Genomic DNA, 17,324 nt, shown 5'->3' with positions numbered 1-17,324 from the left:
TCGATGGAAAAGCACGTTTTCTTGCCAGGAAATTACACTTAAGCTGATGTTGGTAGAAGCAAAGTGTCGTATAAAGTATATGTCTACTGTGAATTTTGATACATTTTGAATAACTTATTCACATTATATATATATATATTTCGTTAATGTATTTTTATTTAAATATCATAATTTTAAGATACGTTAATCGTTAATTAGAAACATTTTGTTTTTGAGATTTAGTGAAGAAAAAATAAGTTCCAATGAATTTGTATTGATATTTGTTTAAATTTGTTCCTCAAATTCGAATCGATAAATGCTTTGAATACTAATGTCATTTTTGGAAAGACGTCATTATGTTTCAAACCGTACAAGAAGACGCGTACCCGTGTATACACGCGCTAAACTTGTTGGTAGAAAGTACAGCGTACGAAGTTAGTTTGACGATAACTAGCAAAGTTATATGCGGCGGTTGTAAGCCTCCGGTCGAAACTTTGTAATCACCCTGTACATTGGTCGTGGAAGAAGCGTTTTTCGTCTTGGAAGAACGCAAAGTTCGTTCAAGTATGAAGTTCTTTAACTATCTTCGAGAAGTTTTTCAAAGACATTTAACAAGAAACATTTAATATCGTTATTCGTTAACTGCCGTTTGTTATAAAGCCTGTAAGCATTATTATCGATGAAACATTTTTTAACATTTATAGCAATTTATTGAACTATAAGTACCGTACGACAAATAATATTTCTATTGAATATTATTAATAATTATATTAATATTTCAATATTGAATATATAATACATGCTTATGTATATCAATATTTATGCAAATATGTTCAAAATTATTAGTAGTAATATTGATATTTCAAATTATATCTTAATCTAATTGTAAGTAAATATTACTTCGATAATGATATATTTCAGCGCGAAGTAAAACGAATCTTATCTCAATATTCATTTCATTCGAAACACATCGCTTGCAAAATATATATTATCTGATTATTTAAGCAAGATATTAATATCGATAAACTTCTCGGCTTTTAATTTCGCATGAGATATTGCAACGATAAGAAATAACCAACGAGGATTATACGATTCGCAGAAATGAATCATCTTCGAGACACGATAAATCGATCTTTCTGTTTTGTTAACTAAATACATTATTTCTGATCTTTTTACTGAATATCAAGGTAAATAAGTTGCATATTTTGTGCATTATCTTCTCCAATTTTATTTCTAAGAAAATGTCGTTAAATCAGCTGGATTTATTTTTTTTGGGGGGAGTGAGAACGAGGAGAGGAAAAGCATATCGACATTTTCAACAGAAATGTCACTTATATATTAGCCTGCCAGTTTCAAATTCGATTAACGATAAAAGAAAAATACGATGTGGCGTTCTCGACAGAAAGTTTTACTTCGTTGGTTATCCAATCCGTATACCTTCTTTCTTTCCTTCTCTTTTTCTATCTCTTTCTATCCTTAGATTGACAACCACTTGACGAAGTCAGGAGTAACGTTATTCGGTGAGAAATGAATAAGATAATCGATGGATTACCAACTTCATTTCTTAAGTTTTTTTTATTTCTCGCAAAAATAAAATATAATTTCATTTTAGATTTGCATATAATTGCATCCAACCCGTTCGTCCCATAATTTATTAAATGGATTCGCTTGAGTTTTCTGACTCAACAACGCATTTCAAAATGGTTTAATTTCATCGGTTACTCGTAGTGGACTGGATCCGGGTAATTTCTAGCCGAGCTCGAAGGAACGTACGGGCTGAAAAGGAAAGGTTAAGGGTGTTGCTGGATGAAGTGTAGAAAGGAGAAAGTTAGATAGATAGAGAGAAAGAGAGAAGAGAAGGGGGAAAGGGAAGAAATGGAAGATGGGTAATAGATCGTGTGTAGAGTCGAGCTGCTAGATGGACTACGTGGCATCATAGAGAGCACGGTTAGATGCCGTACCTCTGTTACTACTACTACTACTACTACTACTACTGCTACTACTACTACTACTACTACTACTACTACTACTACGTTACCTGACTAAATTATTAGATTCAACATCGTGACTCTGCTTCTCTTTCTTTTTTTTCTCTTTCTACCCTCGCTCGATCCAGCTTGCTCGTTAAATTTCTCTCCTCTTCCTCTCATTTTTTCGTCCTCCAATTCTTTCTTCTCTCTCTCTTTCTTTCTTTCGTAACTTGGTTTTACCATGCTAGAGTTTTTCTATTAGAGCTTTAAAGCGTCTGTCGAAAAGGTGAGCAGAAAATGATTCAAGAGAAAGCGAAAGCAACGTAGAAGAAAAGAGGAAGCTAGAATATGTTATGATAAACAAGGCAAGGCGCTTCAGACTAGGTAAGAGTAATCTTGTAAAATGGACTCGTTTATTTAAAAAGTAACGTGTATTACGTTTCATAGAGGAAGTTTTTTAATCATGTTGTTCATGTGTTTATTTCACAAATACTGTTAGTAAGTAGAATCATTTAATAAATTTTATAAAGACGTAATATATTATATTACAAAACATAATACTTTTTTATTACTTAACGAGCCAATCGTAAATTATTTTTTACACCGAGCTCTTTGGCATTCACGACAAATTGAGCATTGGCAAACGTAGGTAGCTGATGTCCTATTTCGCATCGTCTAATACGAAGACGAGACTAATCCTGTCTAATCTTGAATAATCTGAATTAATCTCGTGCAATCTAACGACAGCTTTCTCGACATGAAGTACGGGACATACAACGTAATAGATTTGTTTTCAATTAGAAACAGTATTTCGCTGATAATGTTCTCTTGCTCCTCGCCTGGATATCGTGAAACTTTATCTTTTCCTATCCGTTACAGATTTAAGTCAGATCAGCTAGTCTAAACCTAAGTTAGATCAGTTAGACTCTAAGATCGTTCTATTTCAAATTATTCATCTCTCCTAATATCATATTTTAGTATTTCATCAATTTATTTTACAATTGCCTACATTAGTTAATTAGTAATCTTCGGCGATCTATCGTTACATTATTTAAAATGAATCGATGATTTAGAAATGCTAAATTTTCACAATTATCTCGATTTATATTCGTGAAACTTTGTTAAAATAACATAGGAAGAGAGAGAGAGAGAGAGAGAATAAAAGTATATGAGAGTGAAACGATTTAATTTATAGAGGTTTCGAAGTATCAGACAAAGGTATGAAAGTCTCGAAAAGGTAATTATTCGGTAATGTTACTATAACGATGTCCATCGTCCGTGGATTTCAATCGTTAAACCCCTAGAGAATTCTAAGAAGGAATAGTAATTATGAACCAGCAATATAATACGTGGTTGTGTCATTCGAAGTTGATTTGATAGTAGTACACCTTGGGTAGCTCATCATTCTAGATCAAATCCTATTCTTTTTTGATGTAATACTGGAATAATTATATTCATGAATAAGTAATTAAATAATAAAAGATCTACATTTTTCAATTAGTTTTGTAATAAAAATAATATAATTGTTTTGAGAGAGAGAGACGAACGTGTTAAGTCTTTTTGACAATTTATTTAACATTTCTTGTGCCACGAATGCAAAAAAGATCAGGACTTTAAAATTATTGTAACGAAAAATATTAGAATATTTAACAAAGAATATTTCGAGAGAAGAAAAATATATCAGTAATATAAACAATCTTTCAACTGAACGAAAGACTTTCCCATTGGATATTTCCAAAGAGAGAGAACATTGAGATTTTCCTCACCTCGACGATTCCTTGAAAGATATAGTAGTCTATTTCCATTTCATGTGGAATCAGTGGATACTGGAGAAAGCCGTTTTTCCAACAGTTAGTAACACGTTAAGTTTCTGCACCGCAAGAGATCTCCGAAATCATACTACGAACGGGGAATTGTAGGACTGCTTTTAAGACGTTTTCACATTCATGCCCTTGCCCTCTGGGAAGGAGAAACCTCGAGAAATCCAGTAGGAGCCGCCTTTTCCTTAAATTTCAAGTGTCAAATATTTACTAAAGCGCAGAGGCTTCATCGTACGATCCTTCCAGAGATTACACGACGATGCGGGTAATCAAAAGTTTCTCTTCGTCTCGGCAGGGAAAACGAGTGGGGCTTTGAAAGGAGGATGAATAGAAGGGGGGCTTTTCGAGAGGATAGGTGAACCCAAGCCAAGGACTGTTGAAGTCTCGACTTGCAGGCCTCGCAAAGGCGTCCAAGTACAAGGAGAATCGTTTTGTAATTGATAGGAGTGTTTGTTCGCGTTTGTAAATACCATTCCATTAGTGCCCCCACCGAACACGAACTACTGCGCGAACTTTAGCTACGCGTGCCAAAGTTTAGGAGTTCTAGCGAACCAACGTTGACGTGACTACGACCACTTTCGGAAGAACGACTAGGAGAAGGATGAAAATCGGCAGAAATCGTTCCTTCTCTATAGTTTCCATGGACCTTTCAAACCACGAGTAAATAATGTCCGTATATAGTAAGATGTCTTCTCGTAACGGTTACATTTTCCAACTGTGTCGTAGCTTTATTGAAAAGGCGTATCAATTTAAGGAAATATAAAAGAATGTTCCTAGTATCCGTTATCTTTATTTATCTTTCATCGTGTCATTTCCATTCTTGTCCTAGATTAAACATTCTCGTCTTTATCTATAGAACTAAATCGATCCTAAGTAAGTAAGAATATTATCCCCAGTGTGTAACTTTACGCCGATCAAATAATTGGATATCGTTAACGTTATCATCCTTGAGCTTTCCCTGTAATGAGTATTATTCTCGAGGGAACGGAACATTCTAGGAAATTTATTTATTATCGAATAGAGGAAGGAAATTGTTCTACCAGTATATTGCTTTTACGAATATCTTTGTGAGAAAATGAAATAACTTTCAAACGTGATTATGCGTAAAATCCGCTAGGTCAGTTCATTGTTCTCAATGATGAAGGTTACAACAAATCGGACGATGCAATTTGACAATTTATGTGCTCGTATTCCTGGAAGACGTTTAACCGTTTAGTAGTTACGGTTAAGAGATATTTTGAGGAGGGATAGTACGGAAATATGCTCGGTTACGATCGCAATGAACTTCTTGACTGGCTTTCCTTTGGACGAGTGTCGGATGGAAAGTGTGATTGCACGGAGATTTGCGATCACTTAACTTAATGACACAAATTTAGTTGATTATGTTTATATATAGTCAGAAAAAAAAGAATAGATTTAAATGAAAATAGTGTATAATTTGAAAATAATTTTGTATACGATCTTTATATACTTTCAAAAAAGAGGAAAAAAAATTAGCTTCGTTTATCGAGAATTATTCTATAATAATTAGAAAATAATTGATTGTGTGAAAGAATGAGAGTAATAATATACGACTAATTTCGTTAAAGTGGGGAAACAGGAAAAGTAGATTCGATCGATATATATATATATATATTGTATTATGACGTTGCATTCGATGCAAAAAGTATATTAATGGATAAGCGGATAAAGTAGTCATAAACAAGAGAAACACATTTTCGTCGATGTTCCTTCTACTAACGTATAGACGTTGACTTTCATAGAAGCGACGAGAGACGCGCAATTTTATTCACGCAATTTCGGATGAGCCCGAGCGAGAAACGTTACCGTCACTATAACGTTCTCGTTTTTCCTCCAACCCCACCCCCATCTTCCACTCTTCTTCTCTTCACCTTTCTATCAACATCTATGTTTTTCTCTCTTCCTCTCTTTAACTTTCTACTCTATTTATCTTTCTATATCTATCTCTTTCTTCTTCAAATTTTACGATCGCTCGTAGCTTTGCGAAAGAGTCGGCTTCACTCGCCACATTCCATCGTGGTTGCGTGGTGGTTTTTCGCTAAGAAGGGCAACGAAACTTTTAGGTGAACATTTCACCGAAACGGAGATGAGAAGGAAATATCGTCTCATTCTTAACCGAACTCAACGGATCCTCTTCGTTTTCGTCTTTACGCGATGAACGGTGAAAAATCTTCCTCCTCTTTTCGTCGACTTAATCTCTCGTAACAACGACGAAAGTTAAAACGATCTCATAAAAGCGGAAAATAACGAGGACGCCCAAATTCTTTTTGTATCTATCATTAATCTCCATCAATTTATTTTTTTTAAGGTTATTCTATTTTTTTTTTAACGATTTCGGTAAATTGATAGAACGTGATACTTTTCTTATTTTATTGATTATTTATTTTTAAAGCACATAAGTAACTTATGTTGGATTTTAAGCAAGGATACTTAGATATTACTAAAATTAACTAATTATAGCTCTTCAGAGACATTGATACATGTATGTACAATTAATTATTTTTTATATTCCAAATTTTCTATGGTAAAAATGATCTGTTTTATGGATATTCATTGTTTCTTCAATTTGTTCTCGCTTATTGAACTGTTATCGATATAAAATGAATAAAGAAAACAAATCCAATAAAAACTTAAATCCTTTTATTTTCGCTTTAAAAAATAGGTTGCTGGAGGGATTAAAAAAAATACTTTTCTAAATTTACTTTCGATGACTGAACCTATTCTTTTGACATACTGTTTTTATATAATCCTTTATCTTATTCAAAAGTTTCTTCTGATTTTTTTAATTTTTATATATTTTTTGTTCTATTGTTTATTATTATCTTTGAACGTTTTACCGTTTTTGTTTTCCTTTCATATATAGATTTTGAAAATTTTTTATATTTATTTATTTATTTAATAATAGGAACTTGTTCATTGTAAAATGAAATAATAGCAGTTTTTATTTCTTACACAGATGCGTTGTTCGAATTGGAATATTTGATATTTTGGAGGATGGACAGCATGTGTGGATAAAAAGTTTGCGTTCGTTAGTAAAAATTCGGTATTTTTAGCAGAACACGAATATTTTTTATCTCACATCGGTAAACCAATACGTATCAAAGGATCTGAACAATCGCTTTATTTCCGTTCGTCTTGACTAAATACAAATATTCAGTGTTTCAGGGATATGCGTGGACAGATTTCTTCAGCAAACATTCGTACGTGAATATTTATCAACAAATATTCGTCGAATTACAAATATTTATACATGCATGTGTGGATTTAATTTACAATAGGCTGATAGCAACCTGATATAATACACACAAAATAAATTAAACAAAATTCCTCGATTTAAGCTTACAATAAACAACTAAGTAAGTATAATAATTATTTAAAGTATAGGCATGGCTAATAAAAAATTTAATTGTTATTTAAAACTTTACCATTTATATAAAAGAAAATGTAACAACAGGTTCTCTAAAAAATTTCTAACATTTTTATGTGCCGACGTGTTTTATGGTGCTGTTTTCGATGAGCTAATACTTTGAACATCATTATTCTTTCTTCTCTTTTTTCTTTGTCAGCATTTGTAGGTAGAGTAACTGAAAGAATATGCACCAACGCTCACACATACGCATGCTTTTCTATCGACAATCTTACATTTGTTTAAAAATTACTACCTTTATATGTGTATATTTACATATACGCATATAACTTTCCCATACACATACATAATATACGAAAGAATAGCAGCATTTTCAAGAAATATAATATGTACCGAAAACTGACCAAAATATGATCAGGAAAGCCTTCATCGATTTTTTTCAAATTTTACACACTTGTAATAGCCCGTGAGAATATTCATTGTGTCATATGTAGTTATAGTTTAGTAATATTATATGTAATATATTAGGTTTTTATGTGTGCCTTCAGAAATGCATTTATACATATATATTTTAAAAAGTAGCTATTGTAAATTAGCTCAAGTAGAAAAAAATCAAAACGAGTAGATGATAAATCCAACGATGATCACCTGTAACAAAAAGAAAAATATATTAATCATACAATCAAGTGATTCAATAGCCTAACATATAAATCGTCCAATTGGCGGATGCACTTTTCTCAATTATATTCTTTATTTACTTTTACCAAATCTCTATTTACCGTTGTGCAATAAAATTAAATTTAAACACGTGATTTTACATTTACGTAAAATATATATATACATAAAAGAAAAGGAAAAGTAAAAAATAATAAGTTACTAAAAAAAATAATATCTATTAATTCTTATGAAATATTTGTAAACTGCATTATATAAAAAAGAAAAATTACAAATTTAATAAAATACGATCACAGCGAAAAATTTTAAAGACGAAACAAGAAAAGAGAAATTACTTTAATATTTACTGAACGTTATTTAAAGCTTTAAAATTTAATAATACAAAAATTTTGATATTTCTGACTCTAACTAAACACATATGCATCTTTTAGACGATATAGACACAAATTTAGTGTCCCAAGGAGATGGAATGGTCCATCATCTCCAATTACGACTACAAATTAATGACGAGCAAGAATGTAATATAATAAAATATAAAATATGACTATAGAGAGCTATTCTCGAAAAATTCAAACTTGCTGTTAAACCTTTGAAAATAACTCAATAGTCTATGTAGTTGCCCTCTTCAGCCACAATTAAGTGGGGGCCTCTTCGGCATTTAGCCTCTTCTTTCTTCATTCCCTGAAAACTGCATTGGACATTTGCTACGTGCAAGAAAGATAAGATCTTTCATACTACTTTAAAGAAATTATCTTATATTTTTTTATGATTTTAATCATTAATTATTAAAAAATTAATTGACGTTCACTGTTCATTAGTAAAGCTCGTGAACCATGAATGAACTTAGAGTTCATTGACATATACACGAGCACAATTAATCATATGTCCAAGCAGATAATTATACTCGATGACCTAATAACACGTCGCATTTTTACTATCCAGTAATAAAATCGAATTGAAATAAAAATAATACTATAAAAGCAATGCATTTTTGCTTGCAATATTTTTATTCAATTTATTCTTTATACTGAATTATATCAAATATTTGAAGAAGACTAAATCGCGATAGTGCGAAGTGTTAGTTATAATACTTAAAAGTAAGTATCAAATTCATCAAAGTATTTGCGAATTTGTTCGACTCTATCTCGTTCGAGATAGAATCGAAATAGAAATAAATCTTTCAAATCGTTGCAAATTCCTTTGAATCTTATGATACATAATAAAGATTACAGAAGAGTTACAAAATAAATTTACAAATATGATGAATGAAAAATGAATGAAAAAAAAAAAATTTTTGTAACAATTCTGTATAACCAGGAGGCGAAATTTCCACTCCGGAGTGGAAGCAAACCTCGTGCCTTTCCTGGATCCTACCTACTTAAAATTAAAGTTTTCACATTCGCTCAAAGAAGTATGCTACCTGCCTGCCAATTACCCATATTTAAAAAGAGCAAATGCACATACGTACCCACCCACTCACTCCACGATTCTCTCACATACCACCAGGGTGCAAAAGCCTAAACTAGAGAGCATGCCCCGGGGCACCTCCGACACCCTAGTTCAAACGCGTGTTTTCTAAACTTATGGGAGTACGTACCAATGCTGTAATCGACTGCCAAGGCTAATGATTATTGCAATAATGACTAAAGCAAAAATACTGGTACATACTAGTATATATCAGCATACTAATATAATACAAGTATTGTTAAATTTCCACAAACAAATGTGGGAACTCTACTATTCAAAACGATTCGAAAAAAAAATGAGAAAAATTTAATATAAATAGAAAAATACAACTATGTGTATTTTTTATATCACACTTAACTCTAGGTGTGCTATACTAAGTATTACTCTGAGTATTAAATAATTCATTAATTAAAAACTATCGCGAAACGATGTACAATGCACACACCTAATACGTACACACAGGTGCAATGTACACCGTGCAATCACTAGCACAATAACAGCCGCCAATAGGGGGAAAACTTAAAACTAAACCCACACTAATTGTTTCTCACCCATGCGTATAACACCTGGGCACACGCATAGATGAGAACGCAGAAAGTATGGGGGGGAGAAACGGGAGATTAGTATATTAGAAGCTGAAAATCCTGAACTAAAAAAACATGATTAACATACATAAATACATCAAAACATTTTATTTTATAACATATATCAAAACATTTTAATAAAAATTTATCTAAGCGGCTAAGGACTCTACAATTTATTTGATAAATAATAACTTTTAATATCTTTTAATATTTTTTAATATATTTCAAAACCTCGGATGACTCCTTTCATTAAGTTGGCTGTTCTAATAAAAGAACTGGGCTTTGAGCCACCACTTAACTGCTAGAATCTATCCGTCGCGAAAGAGTTTGTCTTCTTGCTCATTTATTTATAATATCGAAATATCGATACATCAAAATTAATGGCGATTAGATAAACTAAATACGAAGCAATGCATGTAAGACATTTATTACATGCTTTTCTGGACGAAAACGAGTAAATTAATGCTCGGTTTCGTCACTACTAACCACGAACAAAACACGTAATAAAAAAGAAAGTGCAATAATAATTTGCATTATTAATTAAATGAATTTAACCGATGAGACAAGAAAACCTATCCTGAACTAATAAAACATATAATATAACATACAATACAATATACAATTTTCATGAGTAATTCCAAAAGAAGAATTACTCATGTGCTCGTCACTAATTTATTTAAATAATTACAACCAGTAACTCGTGCCGATTAGGACCTTTCATCCTCGACATGATTGAGCACCGGAGGGACTTTAAATTTTTTAACTCACTGCGTAAGAAGATCTACGAAGGCTCCAAAACACTCCTACTTCGTAGCAAGTATTGTGGTCTGGCGATCGAAGAGTTCCTCGATTTGGTATTGAAGATGATACGTCGAAGATCCACCGCAAATCCATCGAAGATCCACCAAAGATCCATCGAAGATCCACCGAAGATCCATCGAAGATCCATCGAAGATCCATCGAAGAATTCATCCCACATTTTTGATAAGGTAGAAAGTCCGTCGTCATATCTGTAAAATGAAATAAAACATAATGATAAGTTATATGTAATATGATCCAAAATCATATCAAACAAAAACTAATAAAATGTAAATAAAAATAGATACTTACAATGCATTCCAATGAGATGAATCTCAATTGCACCATGGCGATGCACCTCGCGTGAATCTATAAACGCGATATAAACGAAAATAAGAAACTATAGATGAGTTTCTTATCGCGAAACCGAAATTAGATTATGCGACGAACAACACTGATTCTAATTCGCGTATGATTTTAATTTATTATGCGCCCGATCACTGATTCTACAACTGCTTCCAAAGACTGCTTTGCACGCAGTCAATGCAAGTACAAAAATTACACACACTTTACTTTAAGTCTACATTAATGCACTGAGTCTAATACGCGAACAGTCTGTGCGACTCTTTAAAGATAAAAATACAACTTTGATCGTACAAATTCTACTACAATTACTGCTTTGTTCGCAGTTAATTTAATATATAAATTTTAAAAATAATTCGCGAACGCAACGGAATTGAAATTAATGAACGAACGTGCTTCTAATCCTTGATTTTAATTATATTTAATCGATTGCAACACTCCCGTATATTGCTTCGCGCACGATTGCAATCTGAAACAGAAATAAAAACAATACTATTAATATCATTACTATTACTGAAAACAATTAAAATGTTTGTGGAATTATTGAATAGAAAAATATACTCACTTCGAATATTCTTTGATGAATGCACGATGGGTCTCCTACCCTTAGGATGACGATGAGCACACGTTTAAACCGAATAGAAGAAACTAACGGAGTTTCTTTACCCGAAAAAACGAAACTTTTACATACGGCGTATAACACTGAATCTACTCTTTCTGATTCTTTTATATTTTATTTTATCGATGCAACACACGAGTACTTCATTGCCTACGCGCTCGATTGCAATGATGTTCTGAAACAGAAAAAGAAAAAGAGCAATTAATATCATCTTCGCAATAAAAAACCATTGAAATTATCATAGAAAGGTTTGATAGGAAAATACTTACTTTTAGTCTTCATTGATGACTGCAGGATGGGTATCCTACCCTTAGGATGACGATGAATAAAATAAAATTAAATAAAACTCTGAAAAGCTGAAACATACTAAAAATTATATTACATACAATTAAATATTACAATATTTCCTGAAATCATTCCTGAAGGCATTGCACACTTTAAAAAATATTTTACCATAAACAATCAATATAAATTCAAGCAATATTAATTGCCTTAATCTCACTACTTGTATAATATTACATACAAAGTATGTAATGTTATTTAAAATATTAATTGAAAATTTTTTAAGTTATAATATATAACTCAATAAAGAGTAATCTAAAAAATAAAACGTTTTTATACTATTCTATCTAATGAGAAACTTATTAAAATATTTAATGTTAGAATGTAGAAGTATTAAACGTTAGATAACGTTAGAAATAAAATCAATAAATAGTTTAATACGTCGCGTTCGTTAGATCTTTACTCGTTGAAGGACGGAAGGGGAATGGAGATCTCTCTGCGTATATCTCGTAGAGGTGTCGAATGCTCGGTGCTCGGCTGTTTACGTTTCGTTTCGACGGTTATTCTTCTGTTTTCAGCTCGAGAAATTCCTAGAAATATACACACACACACATTCATAATTGTCTGTAGGTCGAATGTTTTGTTTTCTTATTCCTTCTCTCTCACCCTCTCTTTCTCACTCTTTCTATACATTTCTATATGGCTTAAAAAAAGAATAACACAACTGTTAGACTTAGTATATGAATTCCTATTGGACTTTCCCAATGCACGGTAACCTAAAAAAGGAAAAAAAAGATTACATTAGTATAATAGAAAAAAAATCAAATATATGAATGTGTGTGTACGAGTAACCTACACTTATGTATATATGCCTGTATGTGTGTGTATGTGATAAAAATCAAATTTAACTCGAAATACGATCTTTGAATACATAATTATGAAAAATAATTAATTAAAGCATCATTAGAGATGGTAGTAAGTATCGATACAATGAAAAAAGCTGGAAATTAGAAGAAATATTGTTAAGTAACATTGGTGAAATTGGCGGGACGCCGAGATATATCGATGTTATATTCTCACAGATTCATTCGAACTTTTCAATATTTCGTTTTGAAAACACTCACGTATGAAAATCTTGTGTGTAGCTATCGTTTGATATATAACAGGAAGGTGTAAAATACTTTTCAATTACCTGGATTAAATGAGATGACACAGTACGTTGGAACATATACAGCTGAGACAGAAAATGGCGTTTCCTCTACCTTTCCCCTCTGTTTCCCCTCCGTTTACCATGCGTTGCCTTTGCGTCGCCTCTGCTGCGTATCTGCTGCGCGGTAGTATGCGCGGTAGTCCACCCGCAAAAAAATGTGACGACACCTGTTCAAATTATGGCTGATTTATAATTTTGCATTTTTTTCATCTATTATAGAAAATATCGAATAGTTAAAAATAGGATGTAAGAACACTTGTTAAAAGAATCTCTTAGTACATAGGAAAATTATTTACGTTAGAAAATATTTTTTAATTACCTGAGATTAATGGGACGACGAAGTATCCGTGCGATCTCCACGACGGGCGAAACGAAGAGAACGCTGATTCGTTAATCATCTTTGGTCTTACATTTCGGACGTGAAGTGACCAATCAGAATTCCCAATTACCATATAGAAATGTATTTCACGCACACAAGCTTGCCCCGTCACACATACGTAACTCGGCTTTCTTCATGACCACGCTAGTCAAGCTAAATATGATAATTTATTTATTAAATAAATAAACAATTTATTCTATTTTACTATTTTATGTACATGTATCTTGTTAATATTTAAAAAATAACGAAAAGAATAAAGACAATATGCACTATAAACCTTATCACACCGCACAGAAAAACATAACAATTATTTATTACATAAATTAAATATCAATTTTATTAATTATTATAACTATCTAATTATTAATCCAATTAATAATTATTGTTATCTAATTTATTTTTCTATTAGGTGTATACGTTCCTTGTTAATATTTAAAAAATAACGAGTAAAATAAAGAAAATATACACTAAAAACTTAATCACATCATAACGTTCTGATTTAAACATTATTTCAATTTTCATGTAATTGTTTAAACTAATATACGTTTGTTTTAACGTCCCTATGCAATGATGACTTTGGATAATAAAATTTGTATCCAGAAAAATATCACATTAAAATTATTTTATATTCAAAGTATGTTAATAAGTATGTAATGTTTAAACCAGTACATATGTGTTTAAACAATTATGTTATGTTACAATTATGTTAAACATGTGTTATAACAATTATGTATTAGATGTGTGACACCCTTTATACACATGCGTGACGTTTGGAAGGTCTTATAAAGAACATTTAATAAAAGTACTTTCATAGAAGAAAACGTCTCATTTCAACGGTTGATTTCGAAGGGGACGGTACATAGATCATATATTTCGATCTTTAGACAAACAATAGACATTCCTATCGATTATTTAACAATTATTTAATATTCTAATGCAATCTCTTTGTATTTCAGATTGTTTAAACACATATGTACTGGTTTAAACATTACATACTTATTAACATACTTTGAATATAAAATAATTTTAATGTGATATTTTTCTGGATACAAATTTTATTATCCAAAGTCATCATTGCATAGGGACGTTAAAACAAACGTATATTAGTTTAAACAATTACATGAAAATTGAAATAATGTTTAAATCAGAACGTTATGATGTGATTAAGTTTTTAGTGTATATTTTCTTTATTTTACTCGTTATTTTTTAAATATTAACAAGGAACGTATACACCTAATAGAAAAATAAATTAGATAACAATAATTATTAATTGGATTAATAATTAGATAGTTATAATAATTAATAAAATTGATATTTAATTTATGTAATAAATAAATTGTTATGTTTTTCTGTGCGGTTGTGATAAGGTTTATAGTGCATATTGTCTTTATTCTTTTCGTTATTTTTTAAATATTAACAAGATACATGTACATAAAATAGTAAAATAGAATAAATTGTTTATTTATTTAATAAATAAATTATCATATTTAGCTTGACTAGCGTGGTCATGAAGAAAGCCGAGTTACGTATGTGTGACGGGGCAAGCTTGTGTGCGTGAAATACATTTCTATATGGTAATTGGGAATTTCTGATTGGTCACTTCACGTCCGAAATGTAAGACCAAGATGATTAACGAATCAGCGTTCTCTTCGTTTCGCCCGTCGTGGAGATCGCACGGATACTTCGTCGTCCCATTAATCTCAGGTAATTAAAAAATATTTTCTAACGTAAATAATTTTCCTATGTACTAAGAGATTCTTTTAACAAGTTCTTACATCCTATTTTTAACTATTCGATATTTTTCTATAATAGATGAAAAAATGCAAAATTATAAATCAGCCATAATTTGAACAGGTGTCGTCACATTTTTTTGCGGGTGGACTACCGCGCATACTACCGCGCAGCAGATACGCAGCAGAGGCGACGCAAAGGCAACGCATGGTAAACGGAGGGGAAACAGAGGGGAAAGGTAGAGGAAACGCCATTTTCTGTCAGCTGTATATGTTCCAACGTACTGTGTCATCTCATTTAATCCAGGTAATTGAAAAGTATTTTACACCTTCCTGTTATATATCAAACGATAGCTACACACAAGATTTTCATACGTGAGTATTTTCAAAACGAAATATTGAAAAGTTCGAATGATATCTGTGAGAATATAACATCGATATTTTGGGTCCCGCCAATTTCACCAATGTTACTTAACAATATTTTCCTAATTTCCAGCTTTTTTCATGGTATCGATACTTACTACCATCTCTAATGATACTCTAATTAATTATTTTTCATAATTATGTATTCAAAGATCGTATTTCGTGTTAAATTTGATTTTTATCACATACACACACATACAGGCTATACATAAGTGTAGGTTGCTCGTACACACACACTCATATATTTGATTTTCTTTCTATTATACTAATGTAATCTTTTTTTTCCTTTTTTAGGTTACCGTGCATTGGGAAAGTCCAATAGGAATTCATATACTCAGTCTAACAGTTGTGTTTACTCTTTTTTTATCTTCATATTCATTGAGGTAAGCGTTATTCTTTTTTTAAGCCATATAGAAATGTATAGAAAGAATGAGAAAGAGAGGGTGAGAGAGAAGGAATAAGAAAACAAAACATTCGACCTACAGACAATTATGAATGTGTGTGTGTGTATATTTCTAGGAATTTCTCGAGCTGAAAACAGAAGAATAACCGTCGAAACGAAACGTAAACAGCCGAGCACCGAGCATTCGACACCTCTACGAGATATACGCAGAGAGATCTCCATTCCCCTTCCGTCCTTCAACGAGTAAAGATCTAACGAACGCGACGTATTAAACTATTTATTGATTTTATTTCTAACGTTATCTAACGTTTAATACTTCTACATTCTAACATTAAATACTTTAATAAGTTTCTCATTAGATAGAATAGTATAAAAACGTTTTATTTTTTAGATTACTCTTTATTGAGTTATATATTATACTTAAAAAATTTTCAATTATATTTTAAATAACATTACATACTTTGTATGTAATATTATACAAGTAGTGAGATTAAGGCAATTAATATTGCTTGAATTTATATTGATTGTTTATGGTAAAATATTTTTTAAAGTGTGCAATGCCTTCAGGAATGATTTCAGGAAATATTGTAATATTTAATTGTATGTAATATAATTTTTAGTATGTTTCAGCTTTTCAGAGTTTTATTTAATTTTATTTTATTCATCGTCATCCTAAGGGTAGGATACCCATCCTGCAGTCATCAATGAAGACTAAAAGTAAGTATATTTTCCTATCAAACCTTTCTATGATAATTTCAATGGTTTTTTATTGCGAAGATGATATTAATTGCTCTTTTTCTTTTTCTGTTTCAGAACATCATTGCAATCGAGCGCGTAGGCAATGAAGTACTCGTGTGTTGCATCGATAAAATAAAATATAAAAGAATCAGAAAGAGTAGATTCAGTGTTATACGCCGTATGTAAAAGTTTCGTTTTTTCGGGTAAAGAAACTCCGTTAGTTTCTTCTATTCGGTTTAAACGTGTGCTCATCGTCATCCTAAGGGTAGGAGACCCATCGTGCATTCATCAAAGAATATTCGAAGTGAGTATATTTTTCTATTCAATAATTCCACAAACATTTTAATTGTTTTCAGTAATAGTAATGATATTATAGTATTGTTTTTTATTTCTGTTTCAGATTGCAATCGTGCGCGAAGCAATATACGGGAGTGTTGCAATCGATTAATATAATTAAAATCAAGGATTAGAAGCACGTTCGTTCATTAATTTCAAT

This window comes from Polistes fuscatus, unplaced genomic scaffold, assembly GCF_010416935.1.
Source record: "Polistes fuscatus isolate 324 unplaced genomic scaffold, CU_Pfus_HIC Scaffold8, whole genome shotgun sequence".
Taxonomy (NCBI): Eukaryota; Metazoa; Arthropoda; class Insecta; order Hymenoptera; family Vespidae; genus Polistes; species Polistes fuscatus.
The sequence above is the reverse complement of the archived record's forward strand: the minus strand, read 5'-3'. Positions refer to the sequence as shown.